The sequence below is a fragment of the Pseudophryne corroboree genome, chromosome 11, assembly GCF_028390025.1.
Source record: "Pseudophryne corroboree isolate aPseCor3 chromosome 11, aPseCor3.hap2, whole genome shotgun sequence".
Lineage (NCBI taxonomy): Eukaryota > Metazoa > Chordata > Amphibia > Anura > Myobatrachidae > Pseudophryne > Pseudophryne corroboree.
This window is the reverse complement of record NC_086454.1, coordinates 276,158,829-276,174,003: the sequence shown is the minus strand read 5'-3', so window position 1 is coordinate 276,174,003 and position 15,175 is coordinate 276,158,829. Positions and strand designations below refer to the sequence as shown.

The following is a 15,175-nucleotide window of genomic DNA, read 5'->3' as shown; positions in this document are numbered from 1 at the left end:
CATTTGCAATAACAGTAAAGTGGACACAGTAGCTGGTCTTGATTTATCGACTTTGTACTATTATGCTTAAGATGAGATTCCTTTGTTCACAGGAAATAAAGACATTTGACAAAAAAATGTTTTCATCTCCTTGAAGTATACAGTATTTCTCCCCCCAAAAATTATAATTATATACATACTAGCTGACGTACCCATCATTGCCCAGGTTTAAATTTGCAAGTTCTTACTTTATCAATAAATTGGATGGAACTGTCAACATTTTAAAAATAATAGCGGCTTAGCAGCTCTTCCATCACACCCATGAGGTGACAGCCCATTAATGGTTATTTTTTTTATATTTTTCATTTCATTTTTTTGGGGGGGTGGCACGCCAGTATCCCTGATCCCCAGCTTTCCTTTCTGTTCAGTTTTATAATCACTTTTACATTGCGAGATGGGTATAAAGTTTTCCTTCTGTTATCAATGTTGCTGTTTCAAGCCTTCTGGGTACACAATATTTTTTGTCTTCCCGTCTACATTTCTGTCAGTTATTTCAGTTCATTAATTTATAGTTATTTCAGTCAATTATTTCAGGTCATTGAAGTTTTCATCCAAATCCATCCAGTGGCAGGCCCAGAACAGGCTCTCTCTGTCAAAGTTCTGCCCAGCATACACCAACAGGAGGTCCAAGCAGGGTCTCAACCCCCTAGTTTGTCTTCACTTTGTGAAGTTTTTGCCCGAATCCATGCAGTGGAAAGCTCAGAACAGTCTCCCTGGGTCAAAGTTCTGCCCAGCATACACCAATCGATCAGGACCCTAATGACCCTAAAATCTGGCCAAGATCCAACTGGAATTACAAAATGTAAGTTGCTCATACTGTATCATTTAGAAAATACAATTCAGGTGCGTGAAAGGGAGGGGATAGTCTAAGCTAGAAACACATTGGGGATTAACCCCTGGTGTCGGCCAGCACACCAAGCTATACATGTACCAAGCCATGAAAGACTATTCAGTATATATAAAATAGAAATCCAGAGGTCTTCATTACATACATTTGCAAATATATGATAAAGCCACCAGGCCCCAACATGGCTCCTCTGATGCTGAATGTCCCTAACTCTAGGTCTGGCTCTTGGGTGCAGAACCCCACAAACCGGCAAAGGCCAGCTACCCCAGGGCAGCACAATGTGAGAGGGTAAAGTGTTTGTACGTGTTAATAAAAGGAAAGCAAAATCAATATACAAAAATTAATATACTAGATAAGGTGTAATTAAAAGATCAGAAGGATTAATAAATGTGTTAAAAGGGTGCTAAATAAGATCTCGCAGTGTGCTACCCCAAGGCAGCTTATCCCCATCAATCCAGGGGGAACCACACCCCAGACCCGACCCAGTTACTAATAGCAATAACAACCCTTTTGGGTAATATAACGTAATGCCACATGATAATGGCATCTAAGAAAATGTATCCAAATTGAGAGCTACTGTGACTTACTTGAAGATACCCCCCGGGATATCCAAATATGGCTTTATCATATATTTGCAAATGTATGTAACTAAGACCTCCGGATTTCTATTTTATGTATATATAGTCTTTCGTGTCTTGGTACGGACACCAGGGGTTAATCCACAATGTATTTCTAGTTTAGACTATCTTCTCCCTTTCACGCACCTGAATTGTATTTTCCAACTGATATGAGCAACTTACATTTTGTTCTGTTAGTATGCAGGGCATGGATGGGGCCAGTGTTTGGAGGGTATTCTGGTCTCTGTAGTGCTATTTTGAGATCCCTCAAAAGACCCCACCATGTCATCAGACCTCACCTTTACAAGGGCTGCTTCCATAAATTTCCCAGGCTGGTATTCCATCCCAACCTGCCCCTGTAGTCATTAGGATCATCTTCTAATGATTTCTGCCAGTTGTTGGAAAAATACTTTATCTGGTCACATAGTCACATACTGCATGTTTAATACAAGAAATGCATTGGAAAATTGCCCTCTGACATGACAAAATCACACAAGAAATAAGTCTGTATCACAGTTTATTATTATTATTGGACTTTTTTAACTATGCTACATTAAACCTTATTTCGGACCTTGGTGTCTAGATTACAGGGAGGGCCCTGTTTACTGTACCTCAGCATTTCCCAGGAATGAACCGCAGGTGTAGTGCAAACTGATTGAATATTTGAGAGCAGAACCTCTTGGAACTCGCATTTAAGATATTCTAGACATGTACAGTAGTAGGAACTTAATATGTGTGATAATGCAGCAAAGGAAGTAAGTGTGGGGAGAAAAAGTTATAAATAATTCATTCCATTCTTTATTTACATGGTCAAACACAGCACTTTTATAACATGCCTGTTGTATAATCTCATGCGGAAGGCCCAACAAATGTCTGCAAAAGCTGATATAACCAGATTGCTAGATTGGTGCAATACAAGGTATCACAGCCTACACAGTTACATCCTAAAGGCAAAATAACAGATATATTTGAAATTTTAATTTTTATCAGCATTCAGCTTTCTGTAACCCCAGATGACATAATTGCATTCCAGGTATTATTCTGCTAGCACAGTTATTTATGTCAGTTTAAACATGAGCCTTGCTAGCAGTTTATTAGGAATTCTGGCCATATACAATATATTGTACTGTACATTTTTAAATCACACTCAGAGGTCAATATGTGGCATTGCATGAAAAAGGTATGATAGTGTGCTTCCATCCAGAGGTACTGAGAGTGGGGGGAGAGGGTACTAATTACCTGGGCCCAGGTCTGATGGAGAGGCCCGGTGGGGACCCAGGTGCCCCCTCCTCCCCTTCCCTTACCTGGCAGGTGCAGCTTTTCTCCTCAGCCCAGCACATACTGCTGAGTGCTGGGCTGCAGTGTGACCTAGGATGCGCTAAAAATTAAAAAAAATCTGTATTTTTCTCTAAGGGTGCATGGACACGCCGCCTCTGATTAGGCCACGCCCCCTGAAAGGAAAAGGACCTGGTCCCAGCCAGGCTCTCTACTGCCCTTCTCCCATCTACTGTATTTCGTTGCTTTGTCATATTACCAAGTGCTGATAAATACATTACCTGCATTCTTGGAACAGCACAAAAGGTAAGAAAACTCAATACTGGATTTGTTTGTAACAAAGCCTTCAAACTCAGCTGAATACAAACTAACATACATTGTCATGCCTTCAGCATTTGCTTTGTGTAGATCTGATTACTTTTACTACAGAAAGTTGTATTATTGCCCCATCTGGTGGTCAGTCCCATCAATTAATTTGACCCTCATAGCCTCTTGTAGCCAGTCTTGCAATGCATTCTGGGATGAAGAAGCTGGGATCAGCCTTTCTACTTCCCTCATGGTCCCAGACAGTCATGCTTTACATGGGTCCAACTCTCATATAGCATTCGATGGTGAGTTTGTATATTAAATGTCTCATCTCAACCTGTTTAGCCAGTGAGTAATGTTAGCTGCACTGTAGTTTATACTTGCACATGTAATCACATGTTTGCACAGCCCATGTTATATGTACTTGTGTATATCCATTTTGCTTTTCACATGCATATCATAATTGCATATTCTTGTTTCATTAACAGTTTTACCTCATTATCACATATCATCATATCGTATTGTACATCAAATCAACGCATCATATCTGTGATCCCTTTACTGAATAATAAAACACCGTTCTACAAACACCTCTTCTGAACAGATTATTGAAAAGTAAAGGTGGTTATACTGTAGGCTTCAAATTTGCCAGAAAGGGCTTAGTGAGAGGCTGAACAGTAAAACATCGAATGCTACAAGCAGATGGACTCTCTTACACTGACTCCGTCAGTAAATCATTGCCTGTCAGCAGTGGGGACATATACTGACTTACAGAGCCGTTACACTGCCAGCCACAGCTATCTGCATATGACAGCCACACAGTTTCTATACAGTCTACCAACTATGGCAGCTCAGCAATAGGAGTACCGCCATTTGACTACACAGAAACCTGTACAAGTCAGTGCAGCCACGCTTATAAGGCAACACAACAGTCTCTTCACAGTCAAGCAGCTTCATAACAGTTCAAAGATACTGACTCCTCAGAGATCTGCGACACAGTCTGAACAGTTACTTGCAGACAGCATTACAGCAGTCTCTACACCAGGCTTTCCCAACCACGGTCCTCAAGGCACACTAACAGTGCATGTTTTAGTGATATCCAGGCTTCAGCACAGGTGACTTAATTAGTAGCTCAGTTATTTTGAGTTAACCATCTGTGCTGCAGCCTGGCTATCACTAAAACCTGCACTGTTGGTGTGCCTTGAGGACCGTGGTTGGGAAAGCCTGCTCTACACAATCAAACATCTCTACCAGATCACCATGTCACAGAAAACGATATCCTCATACAAAACAAGGTCCCAAGTCTCTGGTTCCTCCAAATCCTTGTCTGTCAGTAATACAGCCATCATGGCACGTGCAAAAGCGGAAGCCGCAAAAGTAAGGGCTAACTTTGCCGAGCAGGAGATGCAATTAAAAATCGAGAGCAAACGCTTAGAAGCAATCGGCGAGAAGCTCGCTGCAGAGAAGGAGGCAGCGGCTGCCATAGCTGAAGCAGAAATCTTGGAGACTGCAGAACTCCCTGATATAAGAAGAACCAATGTACTTGACACAGAGAATGGATCTCAGGATTCACTGCAACGCACATCAGAATACGTACGTCAAGTCTCAAAAAGGAGTAGCAACCCTCCATCTTTACAAGGTACGCATTCAGACCTCATGCAAACAAATCAAGTACACTCTACAGCGCCACCACCAGTGGACAACAGACCACACATTTGCAAGCAAGAGAATCCTAGACACTGTGAACCTATGAGGGACAACTCTTCCCCACCTCAGATGTCTGAATCTGCAAACTCCAAGAAAGACACAGCCTACTTCACACAGAAGCGGCGTGATACCAACCGTCGGGAACCAGACAACACTAACAGGTATGACTACACACCATATACCTACCGTGTTAATGTACCGACATCTCCAAGAGCCAATCAGGACACATTAGACTTTGCTAAATTTCTCACCCGCCGTGAATTAGTCACGATTAGTATTTCAAAGTTCAATGATCGCCCTGAGAACTTCAGAGCCTGGCAGTCCTCTTTTCAAAATGCTATCAGAGGAATAGACCTTTCACATAGTGAAGAGATAGACCTCTTAATTAAATGGCTTGGGAATGAATCTGCAGAACATGCTAGAAGGATAAGAGTGATTAACATTAACCACCCTGAGAATGGACTTAGGATGATCTGGGATAGACTTAATGAGTGCTATGGCTCACCAGAGATAATAGAGAGAGCTCTGTTCAAAAGAATAGACGATTTCCCCAGGTTACCCAACAAAGGCTATCAGAGACTCAGAGAACTAAGTGACTTACTAAAAGAACTTCAAGTAGCTAAATGTGAGGGAGATTTACCAGGACTTGCCTTCTTTGACACAGCCAGAGGCGTTAACCCTATAGTGCAGAAACTACCGTATAATCTGCAGGAACAATGGATCAACCATGGCTCCAAATATAAGCGGCAGAACAAAGTGCAATTTCCACCATTCTCAGTTTTCGTGGACTTTGTACACCAGCAAGCTATGACCAGGAATGATCCTAGTTTTGCCTTTACCTTGACAAATACTGCACCTATGGTACCTAACCCCCGCAAAACATCAGTTGCAGTTCACAAGACTAATGTGCATTATTCAGATTCTTTCCGCAGGTCTACCAGCTTTAATCGCCAAGAGACCACAGACAAAGATCCAGCCAAGCAATGTCCTCTGCATCACAAACCGCATCCTCTCCTGAAATGCAGAACCTTCAGAGAAAAGTCCCTGGAGAACCGCAAAGCCTTTCTTAAAGGAGAATAGGATCTGCTACAAGTGCTGTTCCTCCACATCACACCTCGCCAAGGACTGCAAGGTTAGTGCTAACTGCACAGAATGCCACAGCACAGACCACAATACCGCTCTACACCCTGGTCCTCCCCCATGGGCTTTGCAACACAGTTATACCGATACAGAGCATGGCGGGGAGCACAGTGTAGAACAAAAAGACACTGTTGCAGTCACACCAGAAATAACTTCACAATGTACCGAAGTCTGCAAAGATGCCATTAGCGGTAGATCCTGCTCCAAAATATGTTTAGTCAAAGTTTACCCCAAAGGACATCCAGACAAAGCCGTTAAACTTTATGCAATCCTAGATGACCAAAGTAACAGGTCTCTAGCCAGATCAATCTTCTTTGAGACCTTTAATGTTAAAGGACCCAGCACTCCTTACTCCTTAAGATCCTGCGCAGGGAGTTTTGAGACAACAGGAAGGAGAGCAACTGGCTATCAAATTGAGTCCTTGGATGGGAAGACATGTCTCTCTTTACCAACTATCACAGAGTGTGACGAGATTCCAGACAATAGGAGTGAGATTCCTACACCAGATGTAGCTAAACACCATACACATTTGAAACGCATAGCACATCTGATACCAGAACTGGATCCACATGCCCAAATAAATCTACTCATTGGGAGGGATATCCTACAAGTCCACAAAGCCAGAAGTCAGATTAATGGTCCACATAACGCACCTTACGCTCAAAGACTGGATCTGGGATGGGTAATAATAGGAGAAGTATGTCTTGGAGATGTGCATAAACCAGATTCTGTCAACAGCATGCTTACCTGTACTTTAGAAAATGGACGCCCTTCTCTGTTCCAGCCATGTCATAACCATTTCCTCATAAAGGAATTACCACACTGTACCTTCATAGACTCAACTAGTGACAACCATATCTGTGACAACTATCAAGATCATCTGGGACACGCAGTCTTCCAGAGAACAAAGAAGGATGACCAGGTGGCAATGTCCATAGAGGACAAACTATTCTTGGAAATAATGGAGAAAGGACTAGTCAAGGATGATGCCAACAGCTGGGTTGCTCCTCTACCCTTTAGAACACCCAGACAACGCCTTCCTAATGACAGAGAACAAGTACTCAAACGCTTCTCTTCACTTAAACACAACTTTCACAGGAAACCAGAGATGAAAGATCATTTCTTCTCCTTTATGGCTAAAATATTTGAGAATGGTCACACCGAGATAGCTCCCATTCTTAAAGACACAGAAGAATGCTGGTACCTGCCAATGTTCGGAGTATATCACCCGAAGAAACCAGGTCAGATAAGAGTGGTGTTCGATTCCAGTGCCCAGTTTGAAGGTGTTTCTTTAAATGACGTACTCCTGACAGGACCAGACCTTAACAACAAACTCCTAGGAGTACTCATCCGTTTCCGAAAAGACTCTATTGCCTTCACAGCTGACATTCAACAAATGTTTCATTGCTTTCTTGTGAGAGAAAAAGACAGGAATTTCCTAAGATTCTTCTGGTTCAGAGACAATGACCCCTCAAAAGACATCACGGAGTATCGCATGAAGGTACACATCTTTGGTAACAGCCCTTCACCTGCAGTTGCCATCTATGGACTCAGACGTTCAGCTCAAGAGGGTGAGCTAGAGTATGGTTCTGATGTTAGACAACTTGTAGATAAAGACTTCTACGTGGATGACTGCCTAAAATCTATGCCAACAGCCGAGACAGCAATCAGCCTCCTCAAAAGAGCTCAGGAAATGCTTGCTTGTTCAAACCTGAGGCTTCACAAAATAGCTTCCAACAGCAAAGTAGTGATGGAAGCCTTCCCTTCCCAAGATCATACCAGCGATTTAAGAGACTTGGATTTAGGAACCGATTCCCCACCAGCTCAACGTAGTCTTGGACTCTTGTGGGACTTAAAATCTGACACCTTTACCTTCCAAGTAAACAGCGAAGAAAGACCCTTCACTCGCAGAGGTGTTCTCCCTACTCTAAACAGCTTGTACGACCCCTTAGGATTTGCAGCTCCTGTCACTATCCAAGGTAAAGCTTTGCTCAGAGACCTAACCTGTGAGTCAATTGACTGGGATGCCCCACTGCCTCCCCAGAAAAGAAACTTGTGGCAAGAGTGGAAAGATTCTCTATCTACCTTAACCAACCTCCGCATTACACGTCCATATGCCCCCGTGCCTTCTACAGCAGTACAAAACCAGAGACTATGTGTATTCTCTGATGCCTCAACCCAAGCAATTGCTGCAGTTGCATATCTTAAGACCATGGACATCAAGGGACAATGTCATATTGGATTTGTCATGGGCAAAGCAAAGTTAGCTCCACGTCCAGAACACACAGTGCCCAGACTTGAACTTTGTGCTGCAGTACTAGCTGTAGAATTAGCTGAGCTCATTTCATCTGAGTTACCAATTGGACTCTCTGAAGCAGATTTCTACACAGACAGTAAGGTAGTATTAGGCTACATATGCAACGAGACCAGACGGTTCCATGTTTATGTCAGCAATCGTGTGCTAAGAATCAGAAGATCCACCAATCCAAAACAGTGGCACTATGTATCTACTGCTCACAATCCAGCAGATCACACTACAAGAGCTGTCCCAGCCAGTATCCTCAAAGACACTACATGGCTCAGAGGACCTGAATTCCTGTACAAGGCAGATTCGAACAATCCTGAAAGTAGCATATTCAAGCTAGTAGACGCAGACTCAGATGTTGAAATTCGTCCACAAATAACTACAATCCATACCGTAACTTCAGATTGTCAACTTCAGCCTCACAGATTCCAAAGATTTTCAACTTGGAAATCACTTGTCAGAGCCATTACCTGCTTAACTCACATAGTCCATTCATTTAAACGCAACGCATCTGTAAGTGTGAATGGATGTAAAGGTTGGCACCACTGTCAAAATGTTTACGCACCAGAAGAAACACAACGATCCAAGAACCTTATCATCCGTGTTGTGCAGCACCAAATCTTTTCCGGAGAGATCGACTGCATTAACAGTGGAAATCCTATTCCCAAAGACAGCACCTTAAAAAAGCTATACCCTTTTCTTAAAGAAAATCATTTATTGAGAGTAGGAGGCCGTCTTCAAGAAGCAAACTTGGAGACAAATGAGAAAAATCCTTTAATCATTCCTGGGAGTCACCACATAGCTTCTTTAATTGTGCAACACTATCACAACGAAGTCAAACACCAAGGACGATTGTTTACCAAAGGAGCTCTACGATCAGCTGGGTTCTGGATTATTGGAGCGAAAAGGTGTGTAAGCAGCACAATCTTCAAATGTATCATTTGCCGTAGACTTCGTGGTACTTCCCAAACTCAGAAGATGGCTAATCTTCCAACAGACAGACTTAGTACAGACCCTCCTTTCTCCAATGTTGGTCTTGATGTATTTGGTCCATGGACTGTCATCACACGACATACTAGAGGTGCGAATGCGAACAGCAAGCGCTGGGTGGTTGTATTCACTTGTATGAGCATCAGAGCTGTTCACATCGAAGTTATAGAATCAATGGACACTTCAAGCTTCATCAATGCCTTTAGACGCTTCATTGCTATCCGTGGCCCAGTAAAACACATCCGGTCCGACAGAGGTACCAACTTCATTGGAGCAGCCAAAGAATTACAAATTAATTCGAACATTGACACTAAAAGCATAGAGAGATATCTCAGTGAGCAAGGTTGTACATGGACCTTCAACCCGCCTCATTCTTCTCATATGGGAGGTGCCTGGGAAAGGATGATCGGCATGATACGCAGAATCCTTGATTCCATATTCTTGCAAGTGGGAACTGCAAGACTTACTCACGAGAGCTTAACAACCTTCATGGCTGAAGTCTCAGCTATTGTCAACGGAAGACCATTGACTTCAGTGTCTAATGACCCAGAAGACCCACTTCTACTTACTCCGGCCACTCTTCTTACACAGAAGACCGGGATTACCTATGCTCCTCCTGGAGAATTCAATACCAAAGACCTGTTCAAACGTCAATGGAGACAAGTTCAAAGCCTTGCAAACACCTTTTGGGACAGATGGAAAAGACAATACCTTTCTACCCTGCAGTCAAGGAGCAAGTGGCAAGTTGCCAAACCCAACTTAAAACCAGGTGACATTGTGCTCGTCAGAGATTGCCAGTCACAACGCAACGAATGGCCTTTAAGTCTTGTCACCAAGACGTTCCCAAGCAAGGATGGGAAGGTTCGTAAGGTTGAGGTCAAGATCTGTAAGCGAGGAGAGACTAAGTTGTTCCTCAGACCAGTGACTGAACTATTCTTATTGTTATCTGTTTAGAGTTTAAAATATGGTACCAGTGATACCAGACGGGGAGTGTCATGCCTTCAGCATTTGCTTTGTGTAGATCTGATTACTTTTACTACAGAAAGTTGTATTATTGCCCCATCTGGTGGTCAGTCCCATCAATTAATTTGACCCTCATAGCCTCTTGTAGCCAGTCTTGCAATGCATTCTGGGATGAAGAAGCTGGGATCAGCCTTTCTACTTCCCTCATGGTCCCAGACAGTCATGCTTTACATGGGTCCAACTCTCATATAGCATTCGATGGTGAGTTTGTATATTAAATGTCTCATCTCAACCTGTTTAGCCAGTGAGTAATGTTAGCTGCACTGTAGTTTATACTTGCACATGTAATCACATGTTTGCACAGCCCATGTTATATGTACTTGTGTATATCCATTTTGCTTTTCACATGCATATCATAATTGCATATTCTTGTTTCATTAACAGTTTTACCTCATTATCACATATCATCATATCGTATTGTACATCAAATCAACGCATCATATCTGTGATCCCTTTACTGAATAATAAAACACCGTTCTACAAACACCTCTTCTGAACAGATTATTGAAAAGTAAAGGTGGTTATACTGTAGGCTTCAAATTTGCCAGAAAGGGCTTAGTGAGAGGCTGAACATACATACTCTACATATCATTTCCGATGTCTTTTCAGTGTGTTATCTAGCTTAGAGCAGACATATGTATGCTGATGTATTTGTGTGGGGCTTCTTGTGTGATTGGACTGCAGTTTCCTAGATAACAAAATGACTTATATGATTCTTGGAATTACTTTACAAACAAAACATCATAAACCAAGAGATAATTACCAATCAGAAAGGTAATTTCTAAGCTTCCTTCTTTGGCAAATCTAGGAGATGAGGGAGGAAAAGTATCAAACATTACACATTTGAAGTGGACCAGTGTAGATGTACTGAATGTTGTGTTGCTTTAAAGTTCAGGGCAGGAAGTTGCATCACTGCTCTCCACTTGTTATTCAGAAAGTGCATTTGCAGCCATTATTCAGCATGAGGCAGTAAAGACACACTTCTGCAGCTCTTCAAAGTCCTGTGGTAATTTGCACACAGACCGCTTTACAACCAATGATAAGTTGCCCATACCGCATATGAGCTTCAAGCTGTCATTTATAAAGTACATTCTATAATAGGTTAGCTATAAGCACATTGGGGCAGATGTTTTAACCTGGAGAAGGCATAAGGAACTGATAAACCAGTGATAAATGCAAGGTGATAAACACACCAGCCAATCAGCTCCCATATGTAAATTAACAGTTAGGAGCTGATTGGCTGGTGCATTATCACCTTGCATTTAACACTGCTTTATCACTGGTTTATCACTTCCTTATGCCATCTCCAGGTTAATACATCTACCCCATTGGTTGTTATGTGCAACTTCTCCACCTATCCCCTGTAGAAAGACATCTCCGACATTGAGTCTGCAGACAATGGTAAGCATTTAATGTTGTTTATGGGGATGTAATCAATATCCTGGCAGACACCATTCCGACGGTCAAAATGTCGACAGCAGCATTTCAACGTTCAAAATCCCAGTGGATGCCAATAAGTATTTTAACCCTAATCTTCACCCTAACCCACCTTTCCAGCTGCCTAACCCTAATGCACCCCTCCCATAGCCAACCCTAACTGCCCCCCTGCAGCCAAACACTAACTTGACCACCCCCCGGAGTCTTACCATAACCCTCCTCTAGTGCCTAACCCAACCCATAACCCCAATACATACCATTGGGATCTATAAGGATTCTTACCATCAGGATATCACTGTCTACAAGAATCAGGGCTAGGAAGCACAATATGCACTTGGGTCAAAAACTGGTTAGATATTAGGGAGCAGCGCGTTGTGGTTAATGGATCTTTTTCAACTTGGACTGAAGTGCTAAGTGGTGTGCCGCAAGGCTCAGTATAAGGACCGCTATTGTTCAATATTTTCATTAACGACCTAACAGAAGGTCTAGAGAGCATGGTGTCAAATTTTGCAGATGATACCAAATTGTGTAAGGCTATAACTACAGAGGAGGATGCCGAGTCTCTTCAGAACGACTTAGTTAAATTAGAAGCATGGGCAGCCAAATGGAGAATGCGCTTCAACACAGACAAGTGTAAGGTAATGCACTGTGGTAACAAGAACAAAAATTACACCTACCTACTAAATGGGGTAAAATTAGGGGATTCTGTACTGGAAAAGGACTTAGGTGTCCTCATAGATAGCAAGCTAAGCAGTAGTACCCAAAGTAGGACTGCAGCAAAGAAGGCTAATAAGATATTAGCATGCATAAAACGGGGTATTGATGCTAGGGACGAGAGTATTATACTCCCGTTATATAAATCACTAGTGAGGCCACACCTTGAATACTGTGTACAATTATGGGCACCGTACTACAAAAAGGATATCCTGGAGCTAGAAATGGTACAGAGGAGGGCGACCAAACTAATTAAGGGCATGGAGACAATGGAATACAAGGAAAGGCTTGAAAGACTAGGCATGTTTATATTGGAAAAGCGGAGACTAAGAGGGGATATGATCAACATCTACAAATATATAAGGGGACAATACTCAGAGCTTGTGCGGGACCTGTTTTTGGTTAGATCAACACAGAGGACTTGTGGACACTCGCTCAGGTTAGAGGAGAGGAGATTCCGCACAATACGTCGTAAAGGCTTTTTCACGGTAAGGATAATACGTGTTTGGAATTCCCTGCCCGAGGGAGTTGTAATGGCGGAATCTGTCGACACCTTTAAGAATGGGTTAGATAAATTCCTAATGGATAAGGATATCCAGGGGTATGGTGCATAGTCATGCATTATAGTTACTATAAATAGGGATAAAATGCAACGGCTGACAGCAGCATCAGTCAGAAATTTTAGTCAAATCATCATGCATAGGAGACCACAAATAGGTTGAACTCGATGGACAATTGTCTTTTTTCAACCTCAGATACTATGTTACTATGTTACCATGTCTGTATTCTGACAGTCGGTATGGTGACTTCCGTGATATTAACTACATCTCACTTATGGAGGGGAACAAACCATTGTGCAGTATGCCACTTTACCTTTAAACAGAATTGTAGCAAAAAGAGCATAAACTGAGCAAAAAAGTCTTTAAAATATTTGCAAAATCTTCCAGTGTTTCTGAAAGACTTTTTTATTTTGATAGAGTTCCCCTGGATCTTGGGAGTGTAGACAACCCTTCCGGAACCCGGTACTTTATGGGGAACAATTTTGCTGGCATTGGGGTATGGTGACAATTCTTTGTATCACATTCGTGTGCCCCTCCCTGATCCCTGGGAGAAAATGCAAATAATTATGATCTAAAGCATGGGTCTTCAACATGCAGCACTCCAGATGCTGTGGAACTACATATCCCAGCAAGCCCTGCCACAGTTTTGCTATTAAGGCATGCTAAAACTGAGTCAGGGCATACTGGTATGTGTAGTACTGCATGTACCACAAGGTCTAGAACTGGCCCTGATTGCATACATGGGCTTACCTACTTTGCATTGGCATTTTTTAATGGAGGCAGGGTAGGCCCCTAGATCCAGAAGGTCCACATCGGGTATACGTTCAGAAACCTGGCTGTAGGATCACAGCATCCAAAATACCGATGTCGGAGTTCCGACAACCATCAGAACACCGACGCTGGAATCCCAACTAGGTCAGCATCCCGACATCAGGTTCCCAAAGGTAAGTATAGCCGAGAGGGTTAGGCTATTTCTAGGTTTAAGAGCTATACGGGGAGGTTATGGTTAGGCTGCAACGGGGGGGGGGGGAGTGTTAGGGTTAGGCTGCAGGAGGTGGGGGTTAGCGTTAGGCAACACTGGGAGGGGGAAAAGGTTAATTTGGTGCCGCACAGGACTGTAAAAATTTCTTTATAATGGGCTCTTAAAGAATTTGTCCCTTGTGAACCAACAGTGCATATGCATAAGAAATGCCTGTATCGGTAATCAAGGAGTTACTGTTGTTGGTGGTGCACCCAGAGTCAATAATACATGTCAGGGTTGCGAAGGAAAAGAGAGACTCTTTGTTGGGGCACGCTTGAAAACTAAAACTTAACTTTTAATTAGAGTCTGATTAAATTATGGTACACAAGATCAACACACATATATACATTTTTTATGACACTTTAGGAAAAGGCCATAAAATTGTTATAGCCTTTCTCCACTAGTGTTCTTTAATAAAATAAATAATTCTCACTCATAAGGTAATTAAGAGTAATCAATCTCCAATTGGTGTAACTATTAAAGATGACAGTGACACCTGAGGTGAAAATATTAGAAATTGGATTTCAGTATAACAGGATAATAAGAAATCCTTAACATAGGGTACATAGGCATTAAATATAGTAAAATTAGACTACGATTATAGTCCTTCAACAATTGCCTATAGAAGTAATGTATCCTGGTAAAGGTTAATCTGCTACCTTAGAATTTATGATAATCAAATGCAATAGGTGAGGAGGCAAATACTTTTTACAAATAAATAAATGATCAAAGAAACTAATTGAATAAGAAGAGAGAAATATAGGTGTGAAATCGGTAATGGTCAAAGGTTGCTCCAACACCTCTGCTTTTCACATAAACACAGAGGTATTTATTACTGCACCTGATATTCCCTAGCAGTCTCCCATATAGGTACTAATCAGGCTGTTCACTGCTTAGCTTCCAAGATCAGGCGAGGTTGGGCATAACCAGTAAGATATGGCAGTAATATCACATAGATTGTGAATGCAATGGTGTGTGGTTATTGGCATATACCATAGGAAGTACTTCTATTGTTCATTATTGTGCACAGTCTCTCTGTTGCTTTTGCATTGCCGAGTAGTTGTATGACTGGCATCAAGATGAGAGAGTACTGGAAAAAATAGAATCTAGGAAACGTATAGGTTCAGGGCCGGTCTTCTGCTGTCCACTGTCATACATATATCTCATATAGTGGACATTGGATGAGAGAGATGG

At 42.1% G+C, this 15,175-nt stretch overlaps 1 pseudogene; it reads right to left on the bottom strand.

Annotated features, from left to right (window-relative positions):
• Positions 1-14,810: 14,810 nt before the first annotated feature.
• On the bottom strand, positions 14,811-14,929 carry LOC134971478 (5S ribosomal RNA; annotated as a pseudogene).
• Positions 14,930-15,175: the final 246 nt, after the last annotated feature.